Genomic DNA, 17,658 nt, shown 5'->3' on the forward strand with positions numbered 1-17,658 from the left:
TGAATGTTCTGCAGGGTGTGTGAGTACAGGGGGCTCTCTGAAGGCAACAATCTGGAGACAACTTAATTTTATATTACCTTGCAATCCAATGCCTCGAAGGACATGTTCCCCGACATTCAAATTTCTAATTATACCATGTAACTGGCTAAACCTGTGGACCTAAGAGGGGACTGGGAGGTAGCCCCAACCAAAATCCAATACCCAAGAACATGGAATACATTTGCAATGCTTGAGGCCAAATTTATTATAAAGTGTGATCAGGACCCCTTGAGCATCCACTCTCTTTCCTTACGGCTATTACCCAAGCATCTCGACGCTTGTTAAAGCCATCAACAAATCCATACCCAGCATGGAAACGTATTTGAATAATCAGCTAGTATGGCTAATGTTAGAAGGAAGGTGTTTCTTAAAGCTCCAAATCGCGATACAGGGTTTAGCTGTACGGGCAAATTAGGAAGAGTTTTAGGAACAGAACAACACATAAAAAGCCAGGTAGAGTCAGACCCTAGATGCCCGACATTAAAGGAGGGTTCTATACATTCTACGTGTATAGTGACATTGTAGAGCTGCAGAGGATCAGGGATAGCTATTCACCATTGTTAAGAAGGGTCCAGGTGAGGGGGGGAAATAACACAGTGATTCATATTCCATATATCAAACGTGACTACGTAGCAATTTCTAAAAACCATTTTGACACTATGTCGATCATGATCTTCAATGATCAATCTGAGGTGTTGCCCTTTAAATAGGGAAAGTTCTGTTAAGTTTCATTTAAGACTGCAGCAGCGAATATAAAGAAGTCATCATGATGATCATAAAAACATACAGGGACTATTACAAACGCCATGCCGGATATGGAGAGCCCACATTCTTTCAAGGGGGCCCTGTTATTTCCACGGTGGGACTTGGAGGTTTGTTCCATAGTTTGTTTAGAAGGGCTATGCCTTTCTTGAGAAGATGCTATGAAATTGCAAAACCCCATGTTAAAGCGGCGACCTCGAACATTGCCCAGGATGTGGTGGGATCTGTGACTTCTGCTGTCGCCGAATGCATGTACAAACAGCCCCAAAAAGGAGTGAGACTTGTATAGAGGCCAAGGCCAAGCACAAGTATTAAAAGGAAGTGAAGGTCTTCGAGGCTTAGGGGTCTGCTGGCTCACTATAAAAAAAGGAGGCGCTCTTCGAAAAGGCACGCATAAATGGTGATCCGTAAGGCGCAAGAGAGCCTCGAAGAACAAGAGAACACCCACTAGTGTAAATATATATTTTTTAAAGCAATAACCTGAAACATGGCCTTCGTACATTGCACATTGAGAAAATGCGCCAAATCAGAGTTCAGTCTTGTTTTCTCTAAAGCCCACTCAGATCAGTATTGTGAAAAGGTAGAGCCGATGTCGACCAAGAACCTTCAGTGTTTGCCCGGCGTTAGCCGCCTGTCATAGCATCCAATATTACCAAACAAAGAGGCAGGCGCTGGAGACAGGAAGGCAGGAAACAGGAGTTTATTCCGACGGAGCAGAACACGTCAAATCAGACAACAGGGTATCTTCTCGAGGTGCTCTAACCGCATCTCTGAGGCCTGGCCTCTTATACACAGGTTTATGGCTTTATTACATACACTGCATCCGTAATGTTTCTTTGAAGGACAGAAAAGACATCCTCGGAATCCCCGGTCCAGGCCCGTTCCCACACACATCTACAGTAGAGTTCCCACCCCGATCTCAGCATGTGGTGGTTATCGCGCAGCTGGACATTCCGCTGGGAACGGGGATGTGTGTGATCAGTCGGATCTTCGTGGTGCGAAAGCATTGATTAATCCCCGCTCCTTTGATGTGAGGCGAGGTCCTACTGTAGAGGGCAATAAACTGCATCTGTTGGGCTAGGTGATGGCCTGGGATCAGGCCGGACAATCGGGCAGGGAGGAAGAGGTTCTTTGAATGAGATGAAAGAGCGAGGGGGTTCAGCACGGGATGTGGCTCGGAGACAGTTAGAGGTGCGTTTATGGCCCAAGCAGGAGAGACCAGGGGCTGTTGGGGCGCGGGGGGATGCTTGCGAGGCCGGGGAGTGAGGGGGAGAGACGCGCAGGCTATTGGCAGTGGGCAGAGAGGCCACGACACACAAAATGGCTGCCACTTACATGCATGATGGGGCCTAAAAGGGACAAGATGGCGTGGCCACTGTTTCACGATTTTCACTTTACTTTCAACAGTGGCTGTGGTGAACATAAATGAACGCCGCTTATATATACCTAATTTTAGTCATTTTCCACAGTATCGAAAACTATTTTTTCATGAAAGTATAGCCTCTAGCTGCTTTGACACCGATCAGAGTTTTTTGTGTCGGGTACATGGATATGTAACTAGATCTCAACAATACTCTGCTGCATCTTGCTTGTAAAATCATAAAAGCGGACGGTGCCAACATACCGGATGCTGCTAAAATGGCGATGATCACTTACCTCATCGAGACAGACCATGTTTAAGCAGGTGGATATTACCCTCAGCGATCGACTCATCACGCAAAGTGATAACATCGATGCCTACAGAGCCTACTGCGAGAGTATTCTAAATTGCAGCCGCAATGGCCTGGACACACAGTTTCAGCAGGGTTCTTCTACAAGGATACTTATGTACATTTTAAAAAGAAGGAGCTGATGGTAATAACCAAGGTTTTGTAAAAAAAGAGCAAGCTTTGCCGCCGGCAGTGAACAGTTTGACCTCCTCGGGCGTATACATTCAGAACTTTTCTTCCAAGATAAACTGCTCCTCAATGGTATAGATCTTAAGATCAAACTTAACTGCAACATTGACTTATTCTGTCTCATCAGCAAGTATTCGGAACAGTATAAACTGGTCATACTGTCCGCTAGTTTGTTTGTAAAGAGAGTGAAAATGACCCCAAAAGTCAGACTGGGTCACACCGAAGCTTTACATCTATCGAGCTCCAAGTAAGCTATTGAAAGAGTAGCTCTAAAGATATCCAGCACTCAGCCAGTGCCAGAATAACCCAGCAGCAAAATGTATTTTTGTGGCAACTACCTAAACTTCTTATCATAGGTTTTGTCGACAACACAGATTTTAATGGTCTCTATATCTCAAACCCTTTCAATTTCAAACACTACGACATTGGCGCTGTTCTATGAGGGGGCTGTGATTCCTGCAAAACCGTACACACCAAGCTTTGGAGACGCTAATTTTATCAGTGAATATCTGGGCTAGGTTTCGATAACCAGTAAGCACCTGCATGACTTGGGAGTGGTGGTGTCAAGAAAAGGATATGGGACAGGCTACACGCTGCTCACTTTTGATCTGACACCTGACATAGAAGACGGTGACCACAACAGCTTTATCAAAAATGGAAATCCAACAGCAGAAATACGATTTAGTCAGCCCTTTGCTACAAATTTGAACATGGTTGTATTCTCTGTATTAGACAACGTCATTCAGATCAACAATGCGTGGCAGATTTTGTTTGACTATCTCAAAATATTGTAAAATGAACACTGTTCAGTCTCGGGATTTCTTAAGCCTCCATAAATACTTTTTAGGTGCTTTTCCAAGCAACATTCAACCTGGTAAAATAGGGTCTGAAAGACCCAGCATGCTCGTCTTTAACAAAGATCTGCACTACATGGAAGGAACTCACAGTGCAGCCCTGTTTTTAGATAACGAGAAGGTTAAAGGGTTTGACAGCACCTCGGTTTTCCCCAAGTATAGCGTCTATACAAAACCTATTTTGAAGTATGTAAAAAAGCTGCTGCAAGGGTGGAGTATAATAAAATACAAGTACATTTTATTGGTAAAATGTCTGAAGGTATGATGTTTAGAACTTTTTTTAATCTATATTTAAATCGCCTAGTTAACAATGACAGTATTGTTATGAAATATGTGAAAGAAAACTCTAGGTCTACATCGAGTGCTATTAAAACAGAAGTGTAACGTTGTGTAACACCTCTTATGTAGAATGGTGACTGTCTAAAATAAAATAATAAAAACTTGAATGCAGACTCGGTATCTTTATTCTGATGCAAGTACACTCATTTAAAATGTTTTTCAAGATGACCGAAACACTTTGAAAAGTTAAAAGGTTTATTTACAAAACAGTTTTTCCATAGTACAAGCATCACACTGATAAACTTACTAAAGACATAAAAGAAAAAAAAGTCAACATGTTAACTATGACAAATCTATACACACAACACAGGCACACATATACATAGGGTTAAAAAGTCAGAAGAGACATCAGACATTTAACCATGTGTTTATTTGGACGTCTTTTTTTTTCTAGGTTCCAGAGGCAGGGTCTGTGCTCCAAGATGGGGATAGCTGTGTAAAGAAACTGGATGCTGGCATCTTAGGGAGTGGGTTAAAAACCACAGGTGTTCGAGTACTTGAGGGGTGCTGTAAGTTGGGTCTTTAAAACTTTCAAGCAGCTGCCTGTGTTCAGCATTACCGACGATCATCGAGGGAATGTTGAGTTCCGGAGAAGCTTGCAGAAACTGTTCCCAACTGCAAGGCGCTTTCTGGAGTGATAGTGTTTTAGGGTGCATAAGACCTTTGATAAGGTCATACATGATGGATCTAACAACATGTTGACCGTTGTAGAGAAATTCGACTCTCTCATTCCATGAGAACAGGTCTTCAGAAGCTGACATTTTACTTAGCAACTTTTGCGCGGCCACTCTGTACCTTTGACTTATATTTTTTTTAAAGTTCTGCAATAATGTCTGAGAGTGGTGGTGGTTCTTGAGTCATTGAAGGGGATGGTGGAGGCTGTTCAGAGTCAAAGGCATATAGAGTCAGTCTGTTTTTATACAGCGTTCCCCTGCCTGTAATATTTTTGTAAGTTTTTGAGAGCTCTGAAATAAAGACCTGCTTTGTCATGAGGTTTTAAATCAGTATGGTTCAAAATGCCTTTGATCTCAGCATCCAGGCACTGTCTCATTTTTCTGGATATCCCAAGCTTCACCCGTAGACGTCCCCAACTGTTCCAGCAGCTGTCTTTATACCAAGTACATCTTTTGGACATAATCCATCAGTTCCCGGTTAGGAGTCTGGTAATTAGCAGTATAGCTATGCCCAACAAAGAACCTATAAAACCTCCCAACTGCTTTACCAGTTTCTACTTAGAAATGAGGGAAGCCTTTTTATGACTGAGCTGGTGCTTCTTCATCAAAACACGGAACTGGTACTCTGATACAGGGACGTTACCTTTTAGGTTGCTTAGGACGATTTCTGAAAAGGAAGCCACTAAATTGCCCAAAGCTGCACACAGGATGGCCTTTCTTTGCTGGAGGCTAGATGTGACTAGCATTTCTAGGAGGGCTAGATTATGGCATAGACATGGGCAATACTGTGTATTATAAGGTCTAGAGTGTAAATGTTATGGGAGACTCTTTAACAATTCTTTTTATAGGCTTTGGGCTTGTTTTTTTCTTTTTTTTGTTCAATATCTTTATTATTTTAAAAAGTAAGAATTCATACGGTTATAATAAAGTGCAATACAATAGAGTAGAATGGTCAATAGACAAGTAAAGCATTTAAGAAAATACAGACACCACAATAGAATTATGTCAGAAAAATAATGAGATCTCAAAAAGTACAGAGTCAATATATAATATCCAAGGAGTATCTCATACTAGATTGATAACAAAAAATAGATGTATTGCACAGAAACCAACAATTATCAGAAGAACAGGAAAAAGAGAAAATGAAAGAATAGAAAGAAGGAACAAGGAAAGAAAGGAAGAGAAAGAGGACTAGAAAGATAAAGAAATAAGTGAATAGATAGATAGCTAGAGGGGGACCCCTGCAGCAGTGAGGAAAATAAATTATGAAGTAGAGACAAAAGGATTTTGGCCTATTAATCCTTGAGAAGACAGATTCATATATTTATCCAGTGACCTCAAAATAGTATTAGAGATGGAAGAAGTACAATGTTTCTCTGCAACCGAAGTATAGTCCCCACGAAGAAATGATACCCAAGCCCACCAAGTATGATAAGACAGGAGATTAAAGGATTTTCTTTCAGTAAAATAAAGCAGTTGATATAAGTAGATCTAATAGCTGCATATCAGTATAGTCCAAGGGAAGAGGAGTACAAGCAGCCCACGGTCCCAATAATATCATAAGTAACGAGAGCTCCAATGGAATACCAAAGATTAGTGATAAATGCTTCTGAACTAAATCCCAAAAGGATTGTAGTAACGAGCATTCAAAAAACATATGTTGGTTAGTGCCTGATACCGAATTGCAATTCCAACAAAGATCATTATCCCTCAGTTTTAGTTTGTATAAGCGAGCAGGGGTTCAATACAGAAGATTCATAGTAAAGAATTTAGATTGCATAGGAGAAGGAGCAATCTTATTCCGTAGTGAAACCTTCCCAATTAGCTTCCATGACTTGTGAGATATGTTTGAAAATATCACTATTAAAATGATGGGACCATTTATCTTGTGTAATAGTAACCTGTGAGGGAAGTGGCGCAGATAAAAATGTATATATTTTTTAGGCAGTATGACCTGCCCGAGACCACCTGGATAAAAGTGAAATAGTAACCGAGTCTGTACAGAGGGTCATTTTAAAGAGGGCAACCTTTAATTTAAAAAAATAATAGAAATCCATATTGTTAAGATTATATTTGCTGGCCAAAGAAGAAAAAGGAAGAGGATCATGATTGGAGTCATAAAGATGTTTAACCAATGTAAGACCTCTATTAGCTCAGGAAGACATCGTAACAGTTTTAGGATTATACCATAATGAGGACCATTTCGATTTATGAATGGGAATGGAAGCCCATCTATACATTTTAAAGCATTATTTGTGTCAGAAATAATACGACTTGAATGAGGTAACACAAGTTTTGAGGCAGTGAGAAAAGAAGGGGTAGAAAGGGGAGAACACAACTTTCGTTCAATATAAATCCATGGAGGGGTATTGTGTGAAGTCGGTAAAAAACCAAAGAGCACCCAGAGACGATAAAAAAGCAATTTGATACAAGTTCTAATCTGGAAAATTACATCCACCCAAGTCAGATGGCTTCCTAAGATATTTATACGCAATTCTGGCACGTTTGTCACTCCATAAAAACTTTGAAGTAAGTAATTCAATCTCACGGAAAATGGATGAGGACAATCTTACAGGCAGCATGGAGGATAAAAAGAAAATAATCGGCGATATCATCATCTTAATAGGTTGAAGTCTTCCCCACCAGGAAAAATATTTTGGAGACCAGGAGGACAAAAGATCTGTAACCTTAGCTAGTACATGGGATTCATTATAAGAGGTGTTTATTACAAAACCAAATTCCTAAGTATTTAATGCGAGTCGGTTGCCATTTAAATCCGGCATTACCCATGTGAGAAGAGAAGCACAACGCATTCAGAGGGAACATTTCCGTCTTGTCTCTGTTCAGAGTATACCCTGAAATGAGTGAAAACTCTTTAATGGTATTAGAGATGGCAGGAATGGCAGTAGCAATGTCTTCAGAAAAGATGAGAACATCGTCAGCGTAAGCAGCCGTTTTAATTGTATGTGGACCAAATTGAAAGCCTTTAATATTGTCATTTAAATTAAGTAACCGAAGGAGTGGATCTATAGCCAATAGAAAAAGAAGGGGGTGATAGCGGGCACCCTTGTCTAGTGCCTTGACATAGATTAAAAAAGGAAGACGTAGCCCCATTAACTTTGATGTTAGCTCTAGGTTGTGCATAAAGGGACATTACCATGTTGATAAAAGAATCCCCTAAGTTATGAGATTGGAGTACTGCTTGTAAAAAAGGCCAAGAAACTTTATCAAAAGCCTTTTTGACATCAAGGGCAATTGCAGCCGATGGCAAAGCAGATAGCTTTGCTTTCTCCAATATATGACAAAAGGTTCGGATATTATCTCTAGCAAGTCTCCCTTTTACAAAACCAGTCTGGGAACCATGGATAAGGCTTGGAATATGGCTCTCTAAACGTTTAGCCAAGATTTTTGCAAAAGTCTTTGCCTCCATATTTAGTAGCGAGATTGGACGGAAATTTTTAGGGTCAGAATGATCTTACCCTTCTTTCGGAATCACGACAATAGTAGCCTCAGCGGCTGAACCAGAGACTTTACCTGACATTACAAAGTTATCAAAAACTTTCTTGAGATATTTTATTATTGAGGATGAAAAAGTCTTGTAGAAAGCAATAGGGTAACCATCAGGTCCTGGAGCCTTCCCCGACCGAGTCGCCTTAATGGCCTGAATTATCTCTTCGGAATCAATCGGTTGCCCTAGAGCAGTCATCTCCGACTGCGAAATAGTATGTGTAGGAATCGAAGACAAGAATTGCTGACACACAGATAAGTCACATTGATCCTTGGAAGTATAAAGTTTTTCATAAGTCACGAAAAACTTGCAGAATTTCTTGAGTATGGAATTTCCAAGAGCCATTAGTGACATTAATGTAAGAAATCTGAGCAGTTTTGACACTGTCATTTTGATACTTTAAAAGTGGCAGCCAACATCTTACCAGCTCTATTCTGCAGCAGCAAGCGTCTAGACTTTTGAGCATGTACGCCAAGATAAGCTCTTTTCATAACAATAGAGTTAAATGAGTATTTCAAATTCTTAATGTCTTGCAGGAGAGACTTATCATTAGAGTTTCTATATGCAATCTCTTTACATTTGATATCATCCCCTAAAAATTGTAGTGACTTACTGATATCACTATTCTTTTGGAGGCATCCTCCACCAATAACCAAAAAAGGTTTTGGGATTTAGTAAAATGGGGGAAAAACTCGGACGGCCCTACCCCGGGAAATAATGTGCCCCTTGAGGATTGGGTATCATTCTATTCGGCCCAATTTAGAGCCGATGACTCTGAAACCATGAACCCCTTAGGCAACACACTCTTGCTGACCCCACAAAGAGAAAAACTAACATTCACAGTTGCTGAAGCCGAGCTGGCCCTTGCATTGACTCTTAAAGGGAAAGCGCCTGGTATGGATCTGATCCCGGCGGATTTATTTAAATCTAATCCTTCCCTGTGGCTCCCTTATATAACAATGATAGCCAACACGTTAGCCCTAGGAGCCACAGTCCCAAAATCATGGAGGGGAGCAGAAATTGTCCCGATCTATAAAAACGGAGATAGGTCCATCCCAGGAAATTACCGCCCTATTAGTTTGATCGATTCGATCCAAAAGATAATAGCACGAATGGTTCTGGGACGGGTCCAGGGATGGATTGAAACAGAGGGTATTCTGTCTCCCATGCAGGCGGGCTTCAGATCGGGAATGAGCACCATAGATCAGGTGTTTAGATTCTGCCTGATCTATTGGAAGGTGGTATGGCTCGGTGGCGGAACCATCTTTGCTGCATTCATTGATCTGAAGTCCGCCTTCGATCTGGTGCCAAGGGACAAACTGTGGGGTGTGCTGAAAAATCTGGGGTGCCCATTTGAACTATTAGCCTCATTGTTAGACTCCATGAGGACAATTTTGCGAGAGTGAGGTGGGGGGGCCAGGGACAAGTGACGGAGACATTTCCCGTAACTGGAGGTGTCCGCCAGGGGTGTGTCCTGGCCCCAACTCTCTTCCTCCTCTTTATTGATCAAATTGTCAAATTCTTTATGGACACCCCCACTGATGCCCCAATGCTGGCGGGGATGAGATTCCCTTTTCTCATCTTCGCAGATGACACTTTAATCCTCTCAAAAACTCGTAGCGGACTCCAGCGGGCACTCGACCGCTTCGAGGAGTACTGTGCCATCAACAACTTGGTGGTAAATGTGGGGAAAACGAAGTTCATGGTTTTTACAAAAAACCATCCAGTTCGGAGTTCTGTGAGGTTGAATGGAGTGAACCTCGAGCAGGTTGAAACCATGACCTACTTAGGGGTTACCCTTGATAGCCGTCTGAGATGGAAGGACCAGATTAATATACAACAGCTAAAACTTGCTAGGCTGACTGGTTGCCTTATCAAAGAGCAAAAGGAATCAATTACAAAGCGGGTTCTTCCGGCCCTCAAGATCTATGACGTTAAAATCTCCACCGCCATTTTATATGGCGCGGATCTTTGGGGCCACATGGACTCACTTAATTTGTTTAAAACTCAATGTAGATTCCTTCGTAATTTGGTAGGCCTCCCACAGTCGACACCTTCGATCCCCCTCTGCTTGGACCTTGGTTCCCTACCGATTAATGAGATGGCTAGATTCAGGCTGGTGGCACTGTGGAGACGGATCTGGACTTCTCCGGATCTATCACAATTTGCAAAGGAACTGGCAGAAGTTAGGTCTATTACGGGTTCAGGGAAAATCCCTTGGCTCTCTGCCGTTAAAACTATTCTTAATGATATGGGCTTGGAACACCTTTGGATATCCCCTCAATCCAATGTCTTCCCTTCCAAAGATGAGTTCAAATCCCTGTATTGGGCCATGACCCGCTTTAAGAGAGTTCTGCTTTCTAGCAAAAACAGTCTCACAGGCAGGTTCCTATCATTCAAACTTGACCTGTCACGAGAGCCTTATTGGGACATAATAACCCGACCGTTAGACAAGAAGCTGTATCATCAGTTTAGGGTGGGTTCTTTGCCTCTGAACCCTTTTCTAAACAAATGGTCTACAGGGTCATCGCCCAATTGTACATGTTGTCCAGGTCATATTGAATCGGAAGGACATTTTTTGTTTGCTTGCCCTAGGTACGCTGCACCCCGAAAGAAATGGCTAAAACCCTTGTTTCAAAAACTACCTTTTAAAACATCGAAGGAAGCAATATGGGTGCTTAGGACCAACACCTCCGAACTCTTTGTAGTAAGTCTGGCAAAATATTTGGGATGGGCTTGGCTCTTAAGGTTAAAAAACATCATGCCTTAGCGGCCATAATCTGATTGATTATGTTTCAGCTAATTAATATTTGACTTAGTTGTTTCATCTGCACCCCTCGTATTTTTGTTATGGAGGGGCCCATTGATAATGAATTTGAATTGTAAATGTCTTTTTCTAACTTAAATTCATCCTTTTACAAAATATTCAGGTTCTTCAAAAATCGAAATTTAACCCTGTTTTATTTATTTGTCTTAAATGTTTTTTATCTGCATATTTTGGTTAATTATTTAAATTCTTCTTTATTGTTCCCTTCTTTTTGGTTGTTCGTGTTTAAATTGTAATTGAAGGAGTTAATAATTTCCTTTTTGTATTTTAACGTGTCTTTTATGATTTGTTAAAAATCGAAATAAAGACTTTAAACCTGAAAAACCTGATATCACTATTCCTTTTTGAAATTTTTTTGATATTATGACCCCTAATAGTACATTTGAATGTATCCCATAACACTATTGGGGAGTTTACCGAAGATTCGTTGTCATTGAAGAAATTGTCAATTTCCACATATAATTCCTTAACTTCATCTTTATCGTCTAACATTTCTGTATTTAGACGCCAAGAAGGAGGACATTGTTTATCCGTCAAATTAAGGAGAGTGAAAGAGACAGCTGCATGATCAGAAACAACTATTGGGTGAATTATAGCATTTCTAGTATGTTTTAGAAGAGCAGTATCAACTAGAAGGTAATCAATACGCGAGAAACTAGAATGTGGAGAGGAGAAGAACGTGAAATCACTGCCCGTCTGGTTATGTAACTTCTAAACATCAGCAAGCTAATGAGAAAAGCACATATTGAGCATATGTTTATGTGACCTGGGAAAACAAAATTAAAAAGCAGAATGTCTATCTAGGATAGGAACTAAAGGCAAATTAAAATCACCTCCAACAATTGTTCTAGCATTTTGAGGGATATCAGAGAGCTTTTTATTTATTGAGTGCCAGAAAAGTTGATCATCAATGCTAGGGGCATAAATATTCATAACATATAAATAATCTGAACCATTGGACAAGCGAGAAAGCAACCATCTGCCAGCCGAATCATGTTCAGCAGTGACAATAGACAGACCATAGTTCTTAGAAATCAAGGTTCCAACCCCGTTCTTCTTACAAGCAGCTTCAGAGCAAGTGATATCAAGAACCCACTCCTTCCGCAGAAGCAAAGCTTCCTTAAAGGCAATCTTAGTCTCTTGAAGAAGAACAATATCACCAGATAAGCTTTTTAATAATCCAGAATCTTAGCGCTCTTAACAGGATGATTCAATCCACGCACGTTAAGAGAGATTACATTTAGACCAGTCATAAATAAGCATGACCCCAATCAAATAGGAACATCTGATAAAAGAGAAAGGGAAGACTGTACAACTTGTCAATAGGTAGATGAATAATTGAACAGGAAAAACATAAAAAAGGAACCATAGCAGGAGTCCCCAAGGAAGAAAAGATAGAAATGGAAAAGAAGAAACGGAAAAGAAAAGAGAGAAAAGATGCTTCAAAGAAAAAAGGAGCGTAAAAAAAGAGGAACCCCACCAGGGGATGTCTGTAGCAGACAATTTGCAGGGGGAGAAAAAACGTGGAGGTGCAACCACAGAGGCCAACACTAACAGTGCAGACCGCTAAAAAATAAATATATATTTAGTTAAACAGCGGAACATTAACGCAAATGTATACTGTATTAACAACATTCCATCAGAGACTAAGTAAACTAGGAACTACTTAATCTAGGAGTGACCAACATATTATCATATCTTAAATATAAAGGAGAAACATCAAGATCAAACATATATTAAATTAAATCATCATAAATAAGAAGAATAAATAGTACAAATCACCGTCTAAGGCAATATTAAATTAGGGCTTCATAAATAACAATAATATATATCATAAATAACAACCGAAGCAGTACTAAATTAGGGCTTCATAAATAATAATAAATATTATAACTAACAGCCTAAGGCATGGTAAATAGTTCATATGTTATGTAATAAAGAATAATATGGGGCATTAGATATATCAATATAAAACATTATAATTCATAAACTACTAACGTGCCAAACACTATAGAAATTGATAGCATCTTGGAAAAATACTAAAATCTATGAAAAGGTATTCAAACTGTAGCAAAAACCAGCAAATAAATCTCAAACAATAAAATATAACGTAACAAATAGATATCCAACATTTTATCATTTAGTAAACAATAATAAATATATAAACATATAGGAAATAGATATCGTAGTCCACCGAAAATATAATTTAGGCCTTCAATACATAGATAATAAGATAATTAATGAATATAAACATACTATAATAATTGTACAAACAAGATGCAGATGATTACAAGAAAAAGAATAAGAAAGGAAGAAACAAATGAATAATAGCCACACGAAAAAAGAATAAACACCAGCAAAGAAGCAGAAGAAAAAAAAAGGAAAGAAAGTTCAAGCCAAACCGAAAAGGAGTATACAAAGGACCTGAAAAGAGGTAGGAAAGACATATAACAATTCTCATAAGAATGGAAAGAACCAAAGAAGACCAGCTATAAGAATTATAAACCAACAAAAATTCATCAAAAGATATTAAGAAACAAAGAGTATGTGAGAGGAGGGTGAGAGAAAATAGCAACCATAAACACAGAGTAGGGCAGAAATGAAAAAAAGATGATAAAGAAAAAGAGGATAAGGAAAAGAGAGATATAATGATATCCATGAATTACAAAACAACACCTAAACAATGTTAACAAAGACAGATATAACTCTTAGATAACATGCATAGAAATATGTACAATCTTAAGACCTGTAAAGGAAAGAGCAGTTAAAAGATAACAGCCAATATAGAGAAACATCAGATGCCGTGAATAATTATCATTACAAAAAAGAAAAAGAAGAGGCACTATTAACCAAGCATAATGCAAAGAAGGCACCAAGGGTATGAATCAACCCATCAGCATGAGAAGAACATTAAAACCAAGAGGTGCCTAGAAGATATTTAGGAACCAGCAGACTAAATCCAAAAAGGAGAAAACGCTGTAAAGGAAAAGTCAGTCAAGAGAGAGTAACCATGATACGGTATGAACTTACTACTGTATTTATCATGTCAACAAAGTGCACATAGGCAGAAAAAGGCTGCATGTAATAGCATAAGCACAGCAAATATGGATCCAGGTTGTCAAGCACTGAGATACATTAAGAAAGGGACGTGTTCGGAAGAGATTCTGATACCATCTGTTCCATCTACGATTCAGACTGATTATCCAAGAAAGTGGAAAGTTCTGCAGGTTCATAAAAAATCTGTGTGCAACCTCTAAAAGTTATTCTGAAGCCCGAAGGACCTGCAAAGGAAAATGGAATATGCATATCTATAAGCCTTCTACGTAGATTCAAGAAACCTTTACGACTAATAACAGTATCTCTAGCAAAGTCCTGTGATATTGATATTCTGTGCCCTCCCATTTGTAAAATCTTAATCTTCCTCATTTGAGCTAGGATTTGTTCAGAATGTTGATGGCGCAAAGGTTTCAAAATCACTGGTCTTGAAAAAGATAACGTTTTAGGTATAAAGGTGGGAACTCTATGAGCACGTTCTATTTCAAAGTCCTTTTCAAATGAAATGCTCAGGACAGAAGGTATCCAAGTAAACAAAAAATCTAACCTTGAAGGGGCAGATTTCTCACAATCTTCCGGAAGGCCAAAAATTTGAAGGTTACTTCGACGATTCCTATCTTCCTGTTCAGTTAGGTTTCTTCTCAATGAAGCTAAGGAGCATTCCATACTCTGAGCATGTTTAGCTTGCTTATTCGTGAAGTCTTCTATAGAGCTTATTTGTGTTTCTGCATTGAAGACACGTAGTGAGAGATTGTTGAGGTCATTCCGAATGGCCGCCACCTCAACCTGAAGTAAGTCTGAGTACGTTTTAGTGCTTTGTGCTATGTCATGAACAGCATTAAGTTTATTTAGAACAGTATCTAATGTTGAAACAGAATCCATATTACCCTTGCTGAGATATCTGGTGTGGGGGAATTCTGTTTAGACCTCTTCAGATTTCCTTTAGAATCTCTATCCTTGGGCGTGACACCCATGCCTTCCGCCATTGGAAAAACTGTAGTAAGAGCTACAGCAACACACTGATGGCCAAGAAGAAATAATATCCTCTGTGTCGCACAACAAGCGCCTAAGCACAAGGAAACTAGTGCAGTAAACGGTAACCACAAGATTCCCGTCAGCAGATAACATATTGTGCTGCGCAGTGAGCAAGCGTTGGCTACAGTCACTGAAATTAGAAACAAACTGATCACACAGCCAGAGCCAATAGGTTATCAAAGGTCAAAGAATAACCGGCTAGTTGTTGCGCATGTGGATAGACAACCCCACTGAAGAAAAAAAAAGCTGAAAAGCAGGTCACAAATAAACATTTTGTGAGGATTGCCTCTTCAGCATAATGTCTTGGAAAAAGAGCAGCGCATAACATAATGAGGCATAAAGGATAGCATTACAGTACCTCAAATATTTATTCGTGTTTCCGCCTGAGACACTGCGAATTGCTGCCACTTCCACCTGAAATAGATCAGTATTAGTTTTGGTGCTTTGAGCTATGTCCTAAACAGTGGATATTAAAAAAGCATCCCTTTCCTCCCCCTTGACTCTCGCAGGACGGTAGTCCATGCTCTCATAACATCTCATTTGGACTACGCTAATAGTCTGTATGTTGGAGCTCCGGCGTATCTCATTAATCGTCTTTAGACTGCAGAATTCAGCGGCCAGGCTGATTTGTAAAATTCCCTATCGCCACTCTATTTCACCTTATTTGGCCAAAATGCACTGGTTACCAGTGAGATACCGCTTACAGTTCAAGGCCCTGGTCCTTGCCTTTAGAGCTCTTAATGGCCGAGGTCCTGCTTACCTGAGGCATAGACTCAAGATGACACAAGCAACTCGGGACCTTAGATCTAATCATCTTCGCCTAATGTTTGCCCCTCGATTCCGTCTTGCACGGACGGGTGGTAGAGCCTTCGCGGTAGCCACCTCCAAACTCTGGAACCAACTTCCGCTGGAACTCAGATTTCTAACATCAGAGCCTCTGTTTCGGAGGAAACTTAAGACCTCGCATTTCTCTCTGATCTAGCCCTCTCTGATCTTCTCTGGGTGTCGCATGTCTACAGCTCTGGGACACTCCCGTTGGGGGTAGCTGAGCGCTTTACAAGCTTCAAAATAAAATAAATAATAGTTTAAGTAATATGGCATCTACCGTTGAGGCAGAATCTGAACCTCCTTTAGTCGGAGACTCCGGGGAAGGAGAGGTTTGTTTAGACCTTTTCAAATGACCTTTGGAATCTCCGTCCTTAGAAGTGACTCCCATGCCTTCCGCAATTGAGGTAACTTGCTGCCCGCAAGCAAAAATTAAAACCCATGCTTTCTGCCATTGTAAATAAACACATTATTCACACAAAATGACTTAAAGTGAGTAGATGTTGTTTTAAGCAAAGGAGCACAGAGTAATGCTAAAATTACTTGGATGAGAAGAAGTATTATTGCCGGAGAGAACTCCAATATTATACTTCCTCCCGAAGATCCACAAAAATCTTGAGGAGCCGCCTGGGAGACCTATCGTCTCGGGTTGCGACTCGGTACTCGAGCCTATTTCAAAGTATGTAGACTGGTTTTTGAAACCTTTTCTAAAAGATGTACATTCGTATCTAAAAGATACAACTGATTTTTTTAATAAAGTAGAAGGAATGCCTTTTGACGAAAATACTCAAATGATGGTTACACTAGATGTGACCTCATTATATACCCATATCCCTCAAGAAGAGGCATTAGAGGTAATGGAACTCTACCTTGATAAGAGAGAATGCCCACACAGGGTCCCCAACTCATTCATTCTAAAGTTGGCAGAAATAGCCTTAAAGAAGAATTACTTTAAATTCAAAGACCAATTCTTCGTACAGGTAAAGGGCACTGCCATGGGATGCCCTTATGCGCCGGAGATGGCAGTGCTCTATATGGCACAGTACGAAGAAAGATTTGGAGAAAGGAACAACCCTTTTAAAGATAACCTCAAACAATGGCTGCGCTATATAGATGATTTCTGGCTCCTGTGGCAGGGGAGCCAGGTTGAACTATTGGCATTCCATGACTGGTTAAATAACAGACATGTAGACATTAAATTCTCCATTCAATGGAGTCACACAAAAATGACGTTCCTGGATGTTGAGGTTAAAAGTGTAGAAAATGAGCTGAGAATGACCCTTCATAAAAAAAAAGACTGATAGGAATACCATTTTGCACCACAGGAGTGCACATCCTAGAAGTCTAAAAGACAACATGCCATATGGCCAACTTCTTAGAATAAGACGAAATTGCTCAGATACAAAAGAGTTCGAAAAACACGCTACGGAATTTTGTAGTGATATGAATAAAAGAGGCGACACAAAAAAGTTGTTGAAACGTTCTTTCAAGAGGGCCAAATATACACCAAGAGATTCCCTGTAACAAGCGAAAGAAAAAAAGGCACTAGATACACTCGTGTGCGTAACCACATTCGGCCCAGATACTAATAAATTCAAACAAATTGTATTAAAGAATTGGCATCTCCTTGAGAACCTCGAATGTCCTTTTCCTAAACCAATCTTTGCAATGCAGAACAACCAGAGCATAGTAGGTCAACAATTAATAAGAGCTGATGCGTTTTTACCTCCCCCAAAAAATGACTTGATCACACAATGGAAGTTAAAGCCAGTTGAAGGACACACAGATGTGGAAAATGTGTAGCTTGTTCTAATACGATCGAGGGCTCACAATTCACACATGA

The sequence above is a fragment of the Lissotriton helveticus genome, chromosome 8, assembly GCF_964261635.1.
Source record: "Lissotriton helveticus chromosome 8, aLisHel1.1, whole genome shotgun sequence".
NCBI classification, from domain to species: domain Eukaryota; kingdom Metazoa; phylum Chordata; class Amphibia; order Caudata; family Salamandridae; genus Lissotriton; species Lissotriton helveticus.